The sequence below is a fragment of the Gadus morhua genome, chromosome 2 (genome assembly GCF_902167405.1).
Source record: "Gadus morhua chromosome 2, gadMor3.0, whole genome shotgun sequence".
Lineage (NCBI taxonomy): Eukaryota > Metazoa > Chordata > Actinopteri > Gadiformes > Gadidae > Gadus > Gadus morhua.
This window is the reverse complement of record NC_044049.1, coordinates 20,011,072-20,026,047: the sequence shown is the minus strand read 5'-3', so window position 1 is coordinate 20,026,047 and position 14,976 is coordinate 20,011,072. Positions and strand designations below refer to the sequence as shown.

Here is a 14,976-nt window from a genome sequence, read left to right as displayed (position 1 = left end):
TCTGATATTACATTTGGATTTCGTAGATTGTTATTATCTGTTCAAACTTTGTAATATGGAGAACATTTGGAAAAGGTAAGGAGGTTTCTTTGTGTGCACGTCCATTTCGGTGCATTACTTTATGTAAGTAGAGTAATCCATGCAACTATGGTAAGGTTACAGCGCATAGTAGCTGGGGTTTATTATCGGTCCTTGTTGTACGGACATTTGAACATACGAGAACAGTAACCATGATGGCGTTTTGTGTTCATTGATTCAAAGGGTCTGTTGAAATACGTCAGGATGGCCGAGCGGTCTAAGGCGCTGCGTTCAGGTCGCAGTCTCCTCTGGAGGCGTGGGTTCGAATCCCACTTCTGACATTACATTTGGATTTTGTTGATTGTGATCATCTGTTCAAACTTTGTAATATGGAGAACATTTGGAAAAGGTAAGGAGGTTTAAACTCAAAGTGACTGGCTGGCTAATTTGGGGTAGTAGAAAGGGGAAATAAGAGGGCTGTCTCAATCTGTGTGTTTGCACGTCCGTGTCGGTGCATTAGTTTATGTAAGTAGTGTAATCTATGCAACTATGCTAACGTTACAGCGCATGGTAGCTGGGGTTTATTATCGGTCCTTGTTGTACGGACATTTGAACATACGAGAACAGTAACCATGATGGCGATTTGTGTTCATTGATTGGAAGGGTAATGTGGTAATACGTCAGGATTGCCCAGCGGTCTAAGGCGCTGCGTTCAGGTCGCAGTCTCTTCTGGAGGCGTCGGTTCGAATCTCATTTTTGACATTACATTTGGATTTCGTTGATTGTGATTATCTGTTCAAACTTTGTAATATGGTGAACATTTGGAAAAGGTTGATGGAAATGGGTAATGAGAGGGGTGTCTTTCTGTCTCAATCTTTGTGTGCACGTCCGTGCATTAGTTTATGTAAGTAGTGTAATCCATGTAACTATGGTAACGTTACAGCGCATGGTAGCTGGGGTTTATTATCGGTCCTTGTTTTACAGACATTTGAACATACGAGAGCAGTAACCATGATGGCGTTTTGTGTTGATTGATTCAAAGGGGTCTGATGCAATTTGTCAGGATGGCCGAGCGGTCTAAGGCGCTGCGTTCAGGTCGAAGTCTCCTCTGGAGGCGTGGGTTCGAATCCCACTTCTGACATTACATTTGGATTTCGTTGATTGTGATTATCTGTTCAAAGTTTGTAATATGGAGAACATTTGGAAAAGTTAAGGAGGTTTAAATTCAAAGTGACTGGCTGGCTACTTTGGGGTAGTAGAAAGGGGAAATGAGAGGGGTGTCTTTCTGTCTCAATCTGTGTGTTTGCACGTCCGTGTCGGTGCATTAGTTTATGTAAGTAGTGTAGTCCATGCAACTAAGCTAACGTTACAGCGCATGGTAGCTGGGGTTTATTATCGGTCCTTGTTGTACGGACATTTGAACATACGAGAACAGTAACCATGATGGCGATTTGTGTTCATTGAATCGAAGGGTATTGTTGAAATACATCAGGAGGGCCGAGCGGTCAAAGGCGCTGCGTTCAGGTCGCAGTCTCCTCTGGAGATGTGGGTTCGAATCCCACTTCTGACATTACATTTGGATTTCGTTGATTGTGATTATCTGTTCAAACTTTGTAATATGGAGAACATTTGGAAAAGGTAAGGAGGTTTAAACTCAAAGTGACTGGCTGGCTACTTTGGGGTAGTAGAAAGGGGTAATGAGAGGGGTGTCTTTCTGTGTGTTTGCACGTCCGTGTCGGTGCATTAGTTTATGTAAGTAGTGTAATCCATGCAACTATGCTAACGTTACAGCGCATGGTAGCTGGGGTTTATTATCGGTCCTTGTTGTACGGACATTTGAACATACGAGAACAGTAACCATGATGGCGTTTTGTCTTTATTGATTCGAAGGGTCTGTTTAAATACGTCAGGATGGCCGAGCGGTCTAAGGCGCTGCGTTCAGGTCGAAGTCTGCTCTGGAGGCGTGGGTTCGAATCCCACTTCTGACGTTACATTTGGATTTCATTGATTGTGATTTTCTGTTCAAAGTTTGTAATATGGAGAACATTTGGAAAAGTTAAGGAGGTTTAAATTCAAAGTGACTGGCTGGCTACTTTGGGGTAGTAGAAAGGGGAAATGAGAGGGGTGTCTTTCTGTCTCAATCTGTGTGTTTGCACGTCCGTGTCGGTGCATTAGTTTATGTAAGTAGTGTAGTCCATGCAACTAAGCTAACGTTACAGCGCATGGTAGCTGGGGTTTATTATCGGTCCTTGTTGTACGGACATTTGAACATACGAGAACAGTAACCATGATGGCGATTTGTGTTCATTGAATCGAAGGGTATTGTTGAAATACGTCAGGAGGGCCGAGCGGTCAAAGGCGCTGCGTTCAGGTCGCAGTCTCCTCTGGAGGCGTGGGTTCGAATCCCACTTCTGACATTACATTTGGATTTCGTTGATTGTGATTATCTGTTCAAAGTTTGTAATATGAAGAACATTTGGAAAAGTTAAGGAGGTTTAAATTCAAAGTGACTGGCTGGCTACTTTGGGGTAGTAGAAAGGGGAAATGAGAGGGGTGTCTTTCTGTCTCAATCTGTGTGTTTGCACGTCCGTGTCGGTGCATTAGTTTATGTAAGTAGTGTAATCCATGCAACTAAGCTAACGTTACAGCGCATGGTAGCTGGGGTTTATTATCGGTCCTTGTTGTACGGACATTTGAACATACGAGAACAGTAACCATGATGGCGTTTTGTGTTCATTGATTCGAAGGGTGTGTTGAAATACGTCAGGATTGCCGAGCGGTCTAAGGCGCTGCGTTCAGGTCGCAGTCTCCTCTGGAGGCGTGGGTTCGAATCCCACATCTGACATTACATTTGGATTTCGTTGATTGTGATTATCTGTTCAAACTTTGTAATATGGAGAACATTTGGAAAAAGTAAGGAGGTTTAAACTCAAAGTGACTGGCTGGCTACTTTGGGGTAGTAGAAAGGGGAAATGAGAGGGGTGTGTTTCTGTCTCAATCTGTGTGTTTGCACGTCCGTGTCGGTGCATTAGTTTATGTAAGTAGTGTAATCCATGCAACTATGCTAACGTTACAGCGCATGGTAGCTGGGGTTTATTATCGGTCCTTGTTGTACGGACATTTGAACATACGAGAACAGTAACCATGATGGCGATTTGTGTTCATTGATTCGAAGGGTATTGTGGTAATACGTCAGGATGGCCCAGCGGTGTAAGGCGCTGCGTTCAGGTCGCAGTCTATTCTGGAGGCGTCGGTTCGAATCTCATTTTTGACATTACATTTGGATTTCGTTGATTGTGATTATCTGTTCAAACTTTGTAATATGGTGAACATTTGGAAAAGGTTGATGGAAATGGGTAATGAGAGGGGTGTCTTTCTGTCTCAATCTTTGTGTGCACGTCCGTGCATTAGTTTATGTAAGTAGTGTAATCCATGTAACTATGGTAACGTTACAGCGCATGGTAGCTGGGGTTTATGATCGGTCCTTGTTTTACAGACATTTGAACATACGAGAGCAGTAACCATGATGGCGTTTTGTGTTGATTGATTCAAAGGGGTCTGATGCAATATGTCAGGATGGCCGAGCGGTCTAAGGCGCTGCGTCCAGGTCGCAGTCTCCACTGGAGGCGTGGGTTTGAATCCCACTTCTGACACTACATTATGATCTTGTTGATTGTGATTATCTGTTCAAACTTTGTAATATGGAGAACATTTGGAAAAGGTAAGGAGGTTTAAACTCAAAGTGACTGGCTGGCTACTTTGGGGTAGTAGAAAGGGGAAATGAGAGGGGTGTCTTTCTGTCTCAATCTGTGTGTTTGCACGTCCGTGTCGGTGCATTAGTTTATGTAAGTAGTGTAATCCATGCAACTATGCTAACGTTACAGCGCATGGTAGCTGGGGTTTATTATCGGTCCTTGTTGTACGGACATTTGAACATACGAGAACAGTAACCATGATGGCGTTTTGTCTTCATTGATTCGAAGGGTCTGTTGAAATACGTCAGGATGGCCGAGCGGTCTAAGGCGCTGCGTTCAGGTCGCAGTCTCCTCTGGAGGCGTGGGTTCGAATCCCACTTCTGACATTACATTTGGATTTTGTTGATTGTGATTATCTGTTCAAACTTTGTAATATGGAGAACATTTGGAAAAGGTAAGGAGGTTTAAACTCAAAGTGACTGGCTGGCTACTTTGGGGTAGTAGAAAGGGGAAATGAGAGGGGTGTCTTTCTGTCTCAATCTGTGTGTTTGCACGTCCGTGTCGGTGCATTAGTTTACGTAAGTAGTGTAATCCATGCAACTACGTCCGTGTCGGTGCATTAGTTTATGTAAGTAGTGTAATCCATGCAACTATGCTAACGTTACAGCGCATGGTAGCTGGGGTTTATTATCGGTCCTTGTTGTACGGACATTTGAACATACGAGAACAGTAACCATGATGGCGTTTTGTGTTCATTGATTCGAAGGGTCTGTTGACATACGTCAGGATGGCCGAGCGGTCTAAGGCGCTGCGTTCAGGTCGCAGTCTCCTCTGGAGGCGTGGTTTCGAATCCCACTTCTGACATTACATTCGGATTTCGTTGATTTTGATTATCGGTTCAAACTTTGTAATATGGAGAACATTTGGAAAAAGTAAGGAGGTTTAAACACAAAGTGACTGGCTGGCTACTTTGGGGTAGTAGAAAGGGGAAATGAGAGGGGTGTCTTTCTGTCTCAATCTGTGGGTTTGCACGTCCGTGTCGGTGCATTAGTTTATGTAAGTAGTGTAATCCATGCAACTATGCTAACGTTACAGCGCATGGTAGCTGGGGTTTATTATCGGTCCTTGTTGTACGGACATTTGAACATACGAGAACAGTAACCATGATGGCGATTTGTGTTAATTGATTCGAAGGGTATTGGTGTAATATGTCAGGATGGCCGAGCGGTCTAAGGCGCTGCGTTCAGGTCGCAGTCTCCTCTGGAGGCATGGGTTCGAATCCCCCTTCTGACATTACATTTGGATTTCGTTGATTGTGATTTTCTGTTCAAACTTTGTAATATGGAGAACATTTGGAAAAGGTAAGGAGGTTTAAACACAAAGTGACTGGCTGGCTACTTTGGGGTAGTAGAAAGGGGAAATGAGAGGGGTGTCTTTCTGTCTCAATCTGTTGGTTTGCACGTCCGTGTCGGTGCATTAGTTTATGTAAGTAGTGTAATCCATGCAACTATGCTAACGTTACAGCGCATGGTAGCTGGGGTTTATTATCGGTCCTTGTTGTACGGACATTTGAACATACGAGAACAGTAAGGTTCTCGTAGGTCGCAGTCTCCTCTGGAGGCGTGGGTTCGAATCCCACTTCTGATATTACATTTGGATTTCGTAGATTGTTATTATCTGTTCAAACTTTGTAATATGGAGAACATTTGGAAAAGGTAAGGAGGTTTCTTTGTGTGCACGTCCATTTCGGTGCATTACTTTATGTAAGTAGAGTAATCCATGCAACTATGGTAAGGTTACAGCGCATAGTAGCTGGGGTTTATTATCGGTCCTTGTTGTACGGACATTTGAACATACGAGAACAGTAACCATGATGGCGTTTTGTGTTCATTGATTCAAAGGGTCTGTTGAAATACGTCAGGATGGCCGAGCGGTCTAAGGCGCTGCGTTCAGGTCGCAGTCTCCTCTGGAGGCGTGGGTTCGAATCCCACTTCTGACATTACATTTGGATTTTGTTGATTGTGATCATCTGTTCAAACTTTGTAATATGGAGAACATTTGGAAAAGGTAAGGAGGTTTAAACTCAAAGTGACTGGCTGGCTAATTTGGGGTAGTAGAAAGGGGAAATAAGAGGGCTGTCTCAATCTGTGTGTTTGCACGTCCGTGTCGGTGCATTAGTTTATGTAAGTAGTGTAATCTATGCAACTATGCTAACGTTACAGCGCATGGTAGCTGGGGTTTATTATCGGTCCTTGTTGTACGGACATTTGAACATAAGAGAACAGTAACCATGATGGCGATTTGTGTTAATTGATTCGAAGGGTATTGGTGTAATATGTCAGGATGGCCGAGCGGTCTAAGGCGCTGCGTTCAGGTCGCAGTCTCCTCTGGAGGCATGGGTTCGAATCCCCCTTCTGACATTACATTTGGATTTCGTTGATTGTGATTTTCTGTTCAAACTTTGTAATATGGAGAACATTTGGAAAAGGTAAGGAGGTTTCATTGTGTGCACGTCCATGTCGGTGCATTAGTTTATGTAAGTAGTGCAATCCATGTAACTATGGTAACGTTACAGCGCATGGTAGCTGGGGTTTATTATCGGTCCTTGTTTTACAGACATTTGAACATACGAGAGCAGTAACCATGATGGCGTTTTGTGTTGATTGATTCAAAGGGGTCTGATGAAATTTGTCAGGATGGACGAGCGGTCTAAGGCGCTGCGTTCAGGTCGCAGTCTCCACTGGAGGCGTGGGTTTGAACCCCACTTCTGACACTACATTATGATCTTGTTGATTGTGATTATCTGTTCAAACTTTGTAATATGGAGAACATTTGGAAAGGTAAGGAGATTTAAACTCAAAGTGACTGGCTGGCTACGGTGGGGTAGTGGAAATGGGTAATGAGAGGGGTGTCTTTCTGTCTCAATCTTTGTGTGCACGTCCGTGTCTGTGCATTAGTTTATGTAAGTAGTGTAATCCATGTAACTATGGTAACGTTACAGCTCATTAAATTAAATTCGCCGAGCGGTCTAAGGCGCTGCGTTTAGGTCGCAGTCTCCTCTGGAGGCGTGGGTTCGAATCCCACTTCTGACATTACATTTGGATTTCGTTGATTTTGATTATCTGTTCAAACTTTGTAATATGGAGAACATTTGGAAAAGGTAAGGAGGTTTAAACTCAAAGTGACTGGGTGGCTACTTTGGGGTGGTAGAAAGGGGAAATGAGAGGGGTGTCTTTCTGTCTCAATCTGTGTGTTTGCACGTCCGTGTCGGTGCATTAGTTTATGTAAGTAGTGTAATCCATGCAACTATGCTAACGTTACAGCGCATGGTAGCTGGGGTTTATTATCGGTCCTTGTTGTACGGACATTTGAACATACGAGAACAGTAACCATGATGGCGTTTTGTCTTAATTGATTCGAAGGGTCTGTTGAAATACGTCAGGATGGCCGAGCGGTCTAAGGCGCTGCGTTCAGGTCGCAGTCTCCTCTGGAGGCGTGGGTTCGAATCCCACTTCTGACATTACATTTGGATTTTGTTGATTGTGATTATCTGTTCAAACTTTGTAATATGGAGAACATTTGGAAAAGGTAAGGAGGTTTAAACTCAAAGTGACTGGCTGGCTACTTTGGGGTAGTAGAAAGGGGAAATGAGAGGGGTGTCTTTCTGTCTCAATCTGTGTGTTTGCACGTCCGTGTCGGTGCATTAGTTTACGTAAGTAGTGTAATCCATGCAACTATGCTAACGTTACAGCGCATTCAATTAAATTCGTTTCGTGTTGATTGATTCGAAGGGGTATGATGAATTTCGTCCGGATGGCCGAGCGGTCTTAGGCGCTGCGTTCAGGTCGCAGTCTCCACTGGAGGCTCGGGTTCGAATCCCACTTCTGACATTACATTTGGATTTCGTTGATTGTGATTATCTGTTCAAACATTGTAATATGGAGAACATTTGGAAAAGTTAAGGAGGTTTAAATTCAAAGTGACTGGCTGGCTACTTTGGGGTAGTAGAAAGGGGAAATGAGAGGGGTGTCTTTCTGTCTCAATCTGTGTGTTTGCACGTCCGTGTCGGTGCATTAGTTTATGTAAGTAGTGTAATCCATGCAACTATGCTAACGTTACAGCGCATGGTAGCTGGGGTTTATTATCGGTCCTTGTTGTACGGACATTTGAACATACGAGAACAGTAACCATGATGGCGATTTGTGTTCATTGATTCGAAGGGTATTGTGGTAATATGTCAGGATGGCCCAGCGGTCTAAGGCGCTGCGTTCAGGTCGCAGTCTATTCTGGAGGCGTTGGTTCGAATCTCATTTTTGACATTACATTTGGATTTCGTTGATTGTGATTATCTGTTCAAACTTTGTAATATGGTGAACATTTGGAAAAGGTTGATGGAAATGGGTAATGAGAGGGGTGTCTTTCTGTCTCAATCTTTGTGTGCACGTCCGTGCATTAGTTTATGTAAGTAGTGTAATCCATGTAACTATGGTAACGTTACAGCGCATGGTAGCTGGGGTTTATTATCGGTCCTTGTTTTACAGACATTTGAACATACGAGAGCAGTAACCATGATGGCGTTTTGTCTTCATTGATTCGAAGGGTCTGTTGAAATACGTCAGGATGGCCGAGCGGTCTAAGGCGCTGCGTTCAGGTCGCAGTCTCCTCTGGAGGCGTGGGTTCGAATCCCACTTCTGACATTACATTTGGATTTTGTTGATTGTGATTATCTGTTCAAACTTTGTAATATGGAGAACATTTGGATAAGGTAAGGAGGTTTAAACTCAAAGTGACTGGCTGGCTACTTTGGGGTAGTAGAAAGGGGAAATGAGAGGGGTGTCTTTCTGTCTCAATCTGTGTGTTTGCACGTCCGTGTCGGACATTAGTTTATGTAAGTTGTGTAATCCATGCAACTATGCTAACGTTACAGCGCATGGTAGCTGGGGTTTATTATCGGTCCTTGTTGTACGGACATTTGAACATACGAGAACAGTAACCATGATGGCGTTTTGTATTCATTGATTCGAAGGGTCTGTTGAAATACGTCAGGATGGCCGAGCGGTCTAAGGCGCTGCGTTCAGGTCGCAGTCTCCTCTGGAGGCGTGGGTTCGAATCCCACTTCTGACATTACATTTGGATTTCGTTGATTGTGATTATCTGTTCAAACTTTGTAATATGGAGAACATTTGGAAAAGGTAAGGAGGTTTAAACTCAAAGTGACTGGCTGGCTACTTTGGGGTAGTAGAAAGGGGAAATGAGAGGGGTGTTTTTCTGTCTCAATCTGTGTGTTTGCACGTCCGTGTCGGTGCATTAGTTTACGTAAGTAGTGTAATCCATGCAACTATGCTAACCATCCAGCGCATTCAATTAAATTCGTTTCGTGTTGATTGATTCGAAGGGGTATGATGAATTTCGTCCGGATGGCCGAGCGGTCTAAGGCGCTGCGTTCAGGTCGCAGTCTCCACTGGAGGCGTGGGTTCGAATCCCACTTCTGACATTACATTTGGATTTCGTTGATTGTGATTATCTGTTCAAACTTTGTAATATGGAGAACATTTGGAAAAGGTAAGGAGGTTTAAACTCAAAGTGACTGGCTGGCTACTTTGGGGTAGTAGAAAGGGGAAATGAGAGGGGTGTTTTTCTGTTTCAATCTGTGTGTTTGCACGTCCGTGTCGGTGCATTAGTTTACGTAAGTAGTGTAATCCATGCAACTATGCTAACGTTACAGCGCATTAAATTAAATTCGTTTCGTGTTGATTGATTCGAAGGGGTATGATGGATTTCGTCGTAGTCTCCTCTGGAGGCGTGGGTTCGAATCCCACTTCTGATATTACATTTGGATTTCGTTGATTGTTATTATCTGTTCAAACTTTGTAATATGGAGAACATTTGGAAAAGGTAAGGAGGTTTCTTTGTGTGCACGTCCATTTCGGTGCATTACTTTATGTAAGTAGAGTAATCCATGCAACTATGGTAAGGTTACAGCGCATAGTAGCTGGGGTTTATTATCGGTCCTTGTTGTACGGACATTTGAACATACGAGAACAGTAACCATGATGGCGTTTTGTGTTCATTGATTCGAAGGGTCTGTTGAAATACGTCAGGATGGCCGAGCGGTCTAAGGCGCTGCGTTCAGGTCGCAGTCTCCTCTGGAGGCGTGGGTTCGAATCCCACTTCTGACATTACATTTGGATTTCGTTGATTTTGATTATCGGTTCAAACTTTGTAATATGGAGAACATTTGGAAAAAGTAAGGAGGTTTAAACACAAAGTGACTGGCTGGCTACTTTGGGGTAGTAGAAAGGGGAAATGAGAGGGGTGTCTTTCTGTCTCAATCTGTGGGTTTGCACGTCCGTGTCGGTGCATTAGTTTATGTAAGTAGTGTAATCCATGCAACTATGCTAACGTTACAGCGCATGGTAGCTGGGGTTTATTATCGGTCCTTGTTGTACGGACATTTGAACATACGAGAACAGTAAGGTTCTCGTAGGTCGCAGTCTCCTCCGGAGGCGTGGGTTCGAATCCCACTTCTGATATTACATTTGGATTTCGTAGATTGTTATTATCTGTTCAAACTTTGTAATATGGAGAACATTTGGAAAAGGTAAGGAGGTTTCTTTGTGTGCACGTCCATTTCGGTGTATTAGTTTATGTAAGTAGAGTAATCCATGCAACTATGGTAAGGTTACAGCGCATAGTAGCTGGGGTTTATTATCGGTCCTTGTTGTACGGACATTTGAACATACGAGAACAGTAACCATGATGGCGTTTTGTGTTCATTGATTCAAAGGGTCTGTTGAAATACGTCAGGATGGCCGAGCGGTCTAAGGCGCTGCGTTCAGGTCGCAGTCTCCTCTGGAGGCGTGGGTTCGAATCCCACTTCTGACATTACATTTGGATTTTGTTGATTGTGATCATCTGTTCAAACTTTGTAATATGGAGAACATTTGGAAAAGGTAAGGAGGTTTAAACTCAAAGTGACTGGCTGGCTAATTTGGGGTAGTAGAAAGGGGAAATAAGAGGGCTGTCTCAATCTGTGTGTTTGCACGTCCGTGTCGGTGCATTAGTTTATGTAAGTAGTGTAATCCATGCAACTATGCTAACGTTACAGCGCATGGTAGCTGGGGTTTATTATCGGTCCTTGTTGTACGGACATTTGAACATAAGAGAACAGTAACCATGATGGCGATTTGTGTTAATTGATTCGAAGGGTATTGGTGTAATATGTCAGGATGGCCGAGCGGTCTAAGGCGCTGCGTTCAGGTCGCAGTCTCCTCTGGAGGCATGGGTTCGAATCCCCCTTCTGACATTACATTTGGATTTCGTTGATTGTGATTTTCTGTTCAAACTTTGTAATATGGAGAACATTTGGAAAAGGTAAGGAGGTTTCATTGTGTGCACGTCCATGTCGGTGCATTAGTTTATGTAAGTAGTGCAATCCATGTAACTATGGTAACGTTACAGCGCATGGTAGCTGGGGTTTATTATCGGTCCTTGTTTTACAGACATTTGAACATACGAGAGCAGTAACCATGATGGTGTTTTGTGTTGATTGATTCAAAGGGGTCTGATGAAATTTGTCAGGATGGACGAGCGGTCTAAGGCGCTGCGTTCAGGTCGCAGTCTCCACTGGAGGCGTGGGTTTGAACCCCACTTCTGACACTACATTATGATCTTGTTGATTGTGATTATCTGTTCAAACTTTGTAATATGGAGAACATTTGGAAAGGTAAGGAGATTTAAACTCAAAGTGACTGGCTGGCTACGGTGGGGTAGTGGAAATGGGTAATGAGAGGGGTGTCTTTCTGTCTCAATCTTTGTGTGCACGTCCGTGTCTGTGCATTAGTTTATGTAAGTAGTGTAATCCATGTAACTATGGTAACGTTACAGCTCATTAAATTAAATTCGCCGAGCGGTCTAAGGCGCTGCGTTTAGGTCGCAGTCTCCTCTGGAGGCGTGGGTTCGAATCCCACTTCTGACATTACATTTGGATTTCGTTGATTTTGATTATCTGTTCAAACTTTGTAATATGGAGAACATTTGGAAAAGGTAAGGAGGTTTAAACTCAAAGTGACTGGGTGGCTACTTTGGGGTGGTAGAAAGGGGAAATGAGAGGGGTGTCTTTCTGTCTCAATCTGTGTGTTTGCACGTCCGTGTCGGTGCATTAGTTTATGTAAGTAGTGTAATCCATGCAACTATGCTAACGTTACAGCGCATGGTAGCTGGGGTTTATTATCGGTCCTTGTTGTACGGACATTTGAACATACGAGAACAGTAACCATGATGGCGTTTTGTCTTAATTGATTCGAAGGGTCTGTTGAAATACGTCAGGATGGTCGAGCGGTCTAAGGCGCTGCGTTCAGGTCGCATTCTCCTCTGGAGGCGTGGGTTCGAATCCCACTTCTGACATTACATTTGGATTTTGTTGATTGTGATTATCTGTTCAAACTTTGTAATATGGAGAACATTTGGAAAAGGTAAGGAGGTTTAAACTCAAAGTGACTGGCTGGCTACTTTGGGGTAGTAGAAAGGGGAAATGAGAGGGGTGTCTTTCTGTCTCAATCTGTGTGTTTGCACGTCCGTGTCGGTGCATTAGTTTACGTAAGTAGTGTAATCCATGCAACTATGCTAACGTTACAGCGCATTCAATTAAATTCGTTTCGTGTTGATTGATTCGAAGGGGTATGATGAATTTCGTCCGGATGGCCGAGCGGTCTTAGGCGCTGCGTTCAGGTCGCAGTCTCCACTGGAGGCTCGGGTTCGAATCCCACTTCTAACATTACATTTGGATTTCGTTGATTGTGATTATCTGTTCAAACATTGTAATATGGAGAACATTTGGAAAAGTTAAGGAGGTTTAAATTCAAAGTGACTGGCTGGCTACTTTGGGGTAGTAGAAAGGGGAAATGAGAGGGGTGTCTTTCTGTCTCAATCTGTGTGTTTGCACGTCCGTGTCGGTGCATTAGTTTATGTAAGTAGTGTAATCCATGCAACTATGCTAACGTTACAGCGCATGGTAGCTGGGGTTTATTATCGGTCCTTGTTGTACGGACATTTGAACATACGAGAACAGTAACCATGATGGCGATTTGTGTTCATTGATTCGAAGGGTATTGTGGTAATATGTCAGGATGGCCCAGCGGTCTAAGGCGCTGCGTTCAGGTCGCAGTCTATTCTGGAGGCGTTGGTTCGAATCTCATTTTTGACATTACATTTGGATTTCGTTGATTGTGATTATCTGTTCAAACTTTGTATTATGGTGAACATTTGGAAAAGGTTGATGGAAATGGGTAATGAGAGGGGTGTCTTTCTGTCTCAATCTTTGTGTGCACGTCCGTGCATTAGTTTATGTAAGTAGTGTAATCCATGTAACTATGGTAACGTTACAGCGCATGGTAGCTGGGGTTTATTATCGGTCCTTGTTTTACAGACATTTGAACATACGAGAGCAGTAACCATGATGGCGTTTTGTGTTGATTGATTCAAAGGGGTCTGATGCAAAATGTCAGGATGGCCGAGCGGTCTAAGGCGCTGCGTACAGGTCGCAGTCTCCACTGGAGGCGTGGGTTTGAATCCCACTTCTGACACTACATTATGATCTTGTTGATTGTGATTATCTGTTCAAACTTTGTAATATGGAGAACATTTGGAAAAGGTAAGGAGGTTTCTTTGTGTGCACGTCCATTTCGGTGCATTAGTTTATGTAAGTAGTGTAATCCATGCAACTATGGTAAGGTTACAGTGCATGGTAGCTGGGGTTTATTATCGGTCGTTGTTTTACAGACATTTGAACATACGAGAGCAGTAACCATGATGGCGTTTTAGGTTCATTGATTCGAAGGGTCTGTTGCAATACGTCAGGATGGCCGAGCGGTCTAAGGCGCTGCGTTCAGGTCGCAGTCTCATCTGGAGGCGTGGGTTCGAATCCCACTTCTGACATTACATTTGGATTTCGTTGATTGTGATTATCTGTTCAAACTTTGTAATATGGAGAACATTTGGAAAAAGTAAGGAGGTTTAAACTCAAAGTGACTGGCTGGCTACTTTGGGGTAGTAGAAAGGGGAAATGAGAGGGGTGTCTTTCTGTCTCAATCTGTGTGTTTGCACGTCCGTGTCGGTGCATTAGTTTATGTAAGTGGTGTAATCCATGCAACTATGCTAACGTTACAGCGCATGGTAGCTGGGGTTTAATATCGGTCCTTGTTGTACGGACATTTGAACATACGAGAATAGTAACCATGATGGCGTTTTGTCTTCATTGATTCGAAGGGTCTGTTGAAATACGTCAGGATGGCCGAGCGGTCTAAGGCGCTGCGTTCAGGTCGCAGTCTCCTCTGGAAGCGTGGGTTCGAATCCCACTTCTGACATTACATTTGGATTTCGTTGATTGTGATTATCTGTTCAAACTTTGTAATATGGAGAACATTTGGAAAAGGTAAGGAGGTTTAAACTCAAAGTGACTGGCTGGCTACTTTGGGGTAGTAGAAAGGGGAAATGAGAGGGGTGTTTTTCTGTCTCAATCTGTGTGTTTGCACGTCCGTGTCGGTGCATTAGTTTACGTAAGTAGTGTAATCCATGCAACGATGCTAACGTTACAGCGCATTCAATTAAATTCGTTTCGTGTTGATTGATTCGAAGGGGTATGATGAATTTCGTCCGGATGGCCGAGCGGTCTACGGCGCTGCGTTCAGGTCGCAGTCTCCTCTGGTGGCGTGGGTTCGAATGCCACTTCTGACATTACATTTGGATTTCGTTGATTGTGATTATCTGTTCAAACTTTGTAATACGGAGAACATTTGGAAAAGGTAAGGAGGTTTAAACTCAAAGTGACTGGCTGGCTACTTTGGGGTAGTAGAAAGGGGAAATGAGAGGGGTGTCTTTCTGTCTCAATCTGTGTGTTTGCACGTCCGTGTCGGTGCATTAGTTTATGTAAGTAGTGTAATCCATGCAACTATGGTAAGGTTACAGCGCATGGTAGCTGGGGTTTATTATCGGTCCTTGTTGTACGGACATTTGAACATACGAGAACAGTAACCATGATGGCGTTTTGTGTTCATTGATTCGAAGGGTCTGTTGAAATACGTCAGGATGGCCGAGCGGTCTAAGGCGCTGCGTTCAGGTCGCAGTCTCCTCTGGAGGCGTGGGTTCGAATCCCACTTCTGACATTACATTTGGATTTCGTTGATTTTGATTATCGGTTCAAACTTTGTAATATGGAGAACATTTGGAAAAAGTAAGGAGGTTTAAACACAAAGTGACTGGCTGG

General features: G+C 43.7%; 12 non-coding genes across 12 annotated transcripts; all 12 read left to right on the top strand.

The window, feature by feature from the left end:
* The first annotated feature begins 276 nt into the window (after positions 1–276).
* Positions 277–359, top strand: trnal-cag (transfer RNA leucine (anticodon CAG)). Its single transcript has one exon. It is a non-coding gene; the product is annotated as a tRNA-Leu (tRNA).
* Positions 360–1,076: 717 nt separating this feature from the next.
* On the top strand, positions 1,077–1,159 carry trnal-cag (transfer RNA leucine (anticodon CAG)). Its single transcript has one exon. It is a non-coding gene; the product is annotated as a tRNA-Leu (tRNA).
* A 2,857-nt stretch (positions 1,160–4,016) lies between these two features.
* Positions 4,017–4,099, top strand: trnal-cag (transfer RNA leucine (anticodon CAG)). The gene has a single exon. It is a non-coding gene; the product is annotated as a tRNA-Leu (tRNA).
* A 1,530-nt stretch (positions 4,100–5,629) lies between these two features.
* On the top strand, positions 5,630–5,712 carry trnal-cag (transfer RNA leucine (anticodon CAG)). The gene has a single exon. It is a non-coding gene; the product is annotated as a tRNA-Leu (tRNA).
* Positions 5,713–7,150: 1,438 nt separating this feature from the next.
* Positions 7,151–7,233, top strand: trnal-cag (transfer RNA leucine (anticodon CAG)). Its single transcript has one exon. It is a non-coding gene; the product is annotated as a tRNA-Leu (tRNA).
* A 1,094-nt stretch (positions 7,234–8,327) lies between these two features.
* Positions 8,328–8,410, top strand: trnal-cag (transfer RNA leucine (anticodon CAG)). The gene has a single exon. It is a non-coding gene; the product is annotated as a tRNA-Leu (tRNA).
* A 344-nt stretch (positions 8,411–8,754) lies between these two features.
* On the top strand, positions 8,755–8,837 carry trnal-cag (transfer RNA leucine (anticodon CAG)). Its single transcript has one exon. It is a non-coding gene; the product is annotated as a tRNA-Leu (tRNA).
* Positions 8,838–9,809: 972 nt separating this feature from the next.
* On the top strand, positions 9,810–9,892 carry trnal-cag (transfer RNA leucine (anticodon CAG)). The gene has a single exon. It is a non-coding gene; the product is annotated as a tRNA-Leu (tRNA).
* Positions 9,893–10,515: 623 nt separating this feature from the next.
* Positions 10,516–10,598, top strand: trnal-cag (transfer RNA leucine (anticodon CAG)). Its single transcript has one exon. It is a non-coding gene; the product is annotated as a tRNA-Leu (tRNA).
* Positions 10,599–13,566: 2,968 nt separating this feature from the next.
* Positions 13,567–13,649, top strand: trnal-cag (transfer RNA leucine (anticodon CAG)). Its single transcript has one exon. It is a non-coding gene; the product is annotated as a tRNA-Leu (tRNA).
* Positions 13,650–13,994: 345 nt separating this feature from the next.
* trnal-cag (transfer RNA leucine (anticodon CAG)) lies at positions 13,995–14,077 on the top strand. Its single transcript has one exon. It is a non-coding gene; the product is annotated as a tRNA-Leu (tRNA).
* Positions 14,078–14,792: 715 nt separating this feature from the next.
* Positions 14,793–14,875, top strand: trnal-cag (transfer RNA leucine (anticodon CAG)). The gene has a single exon. It is a non-coding gene; the product is annotated as a tRNA-Leu (tRNA).
* Positions 14,876–14,976: the final 101 nt, after the last annotated feature.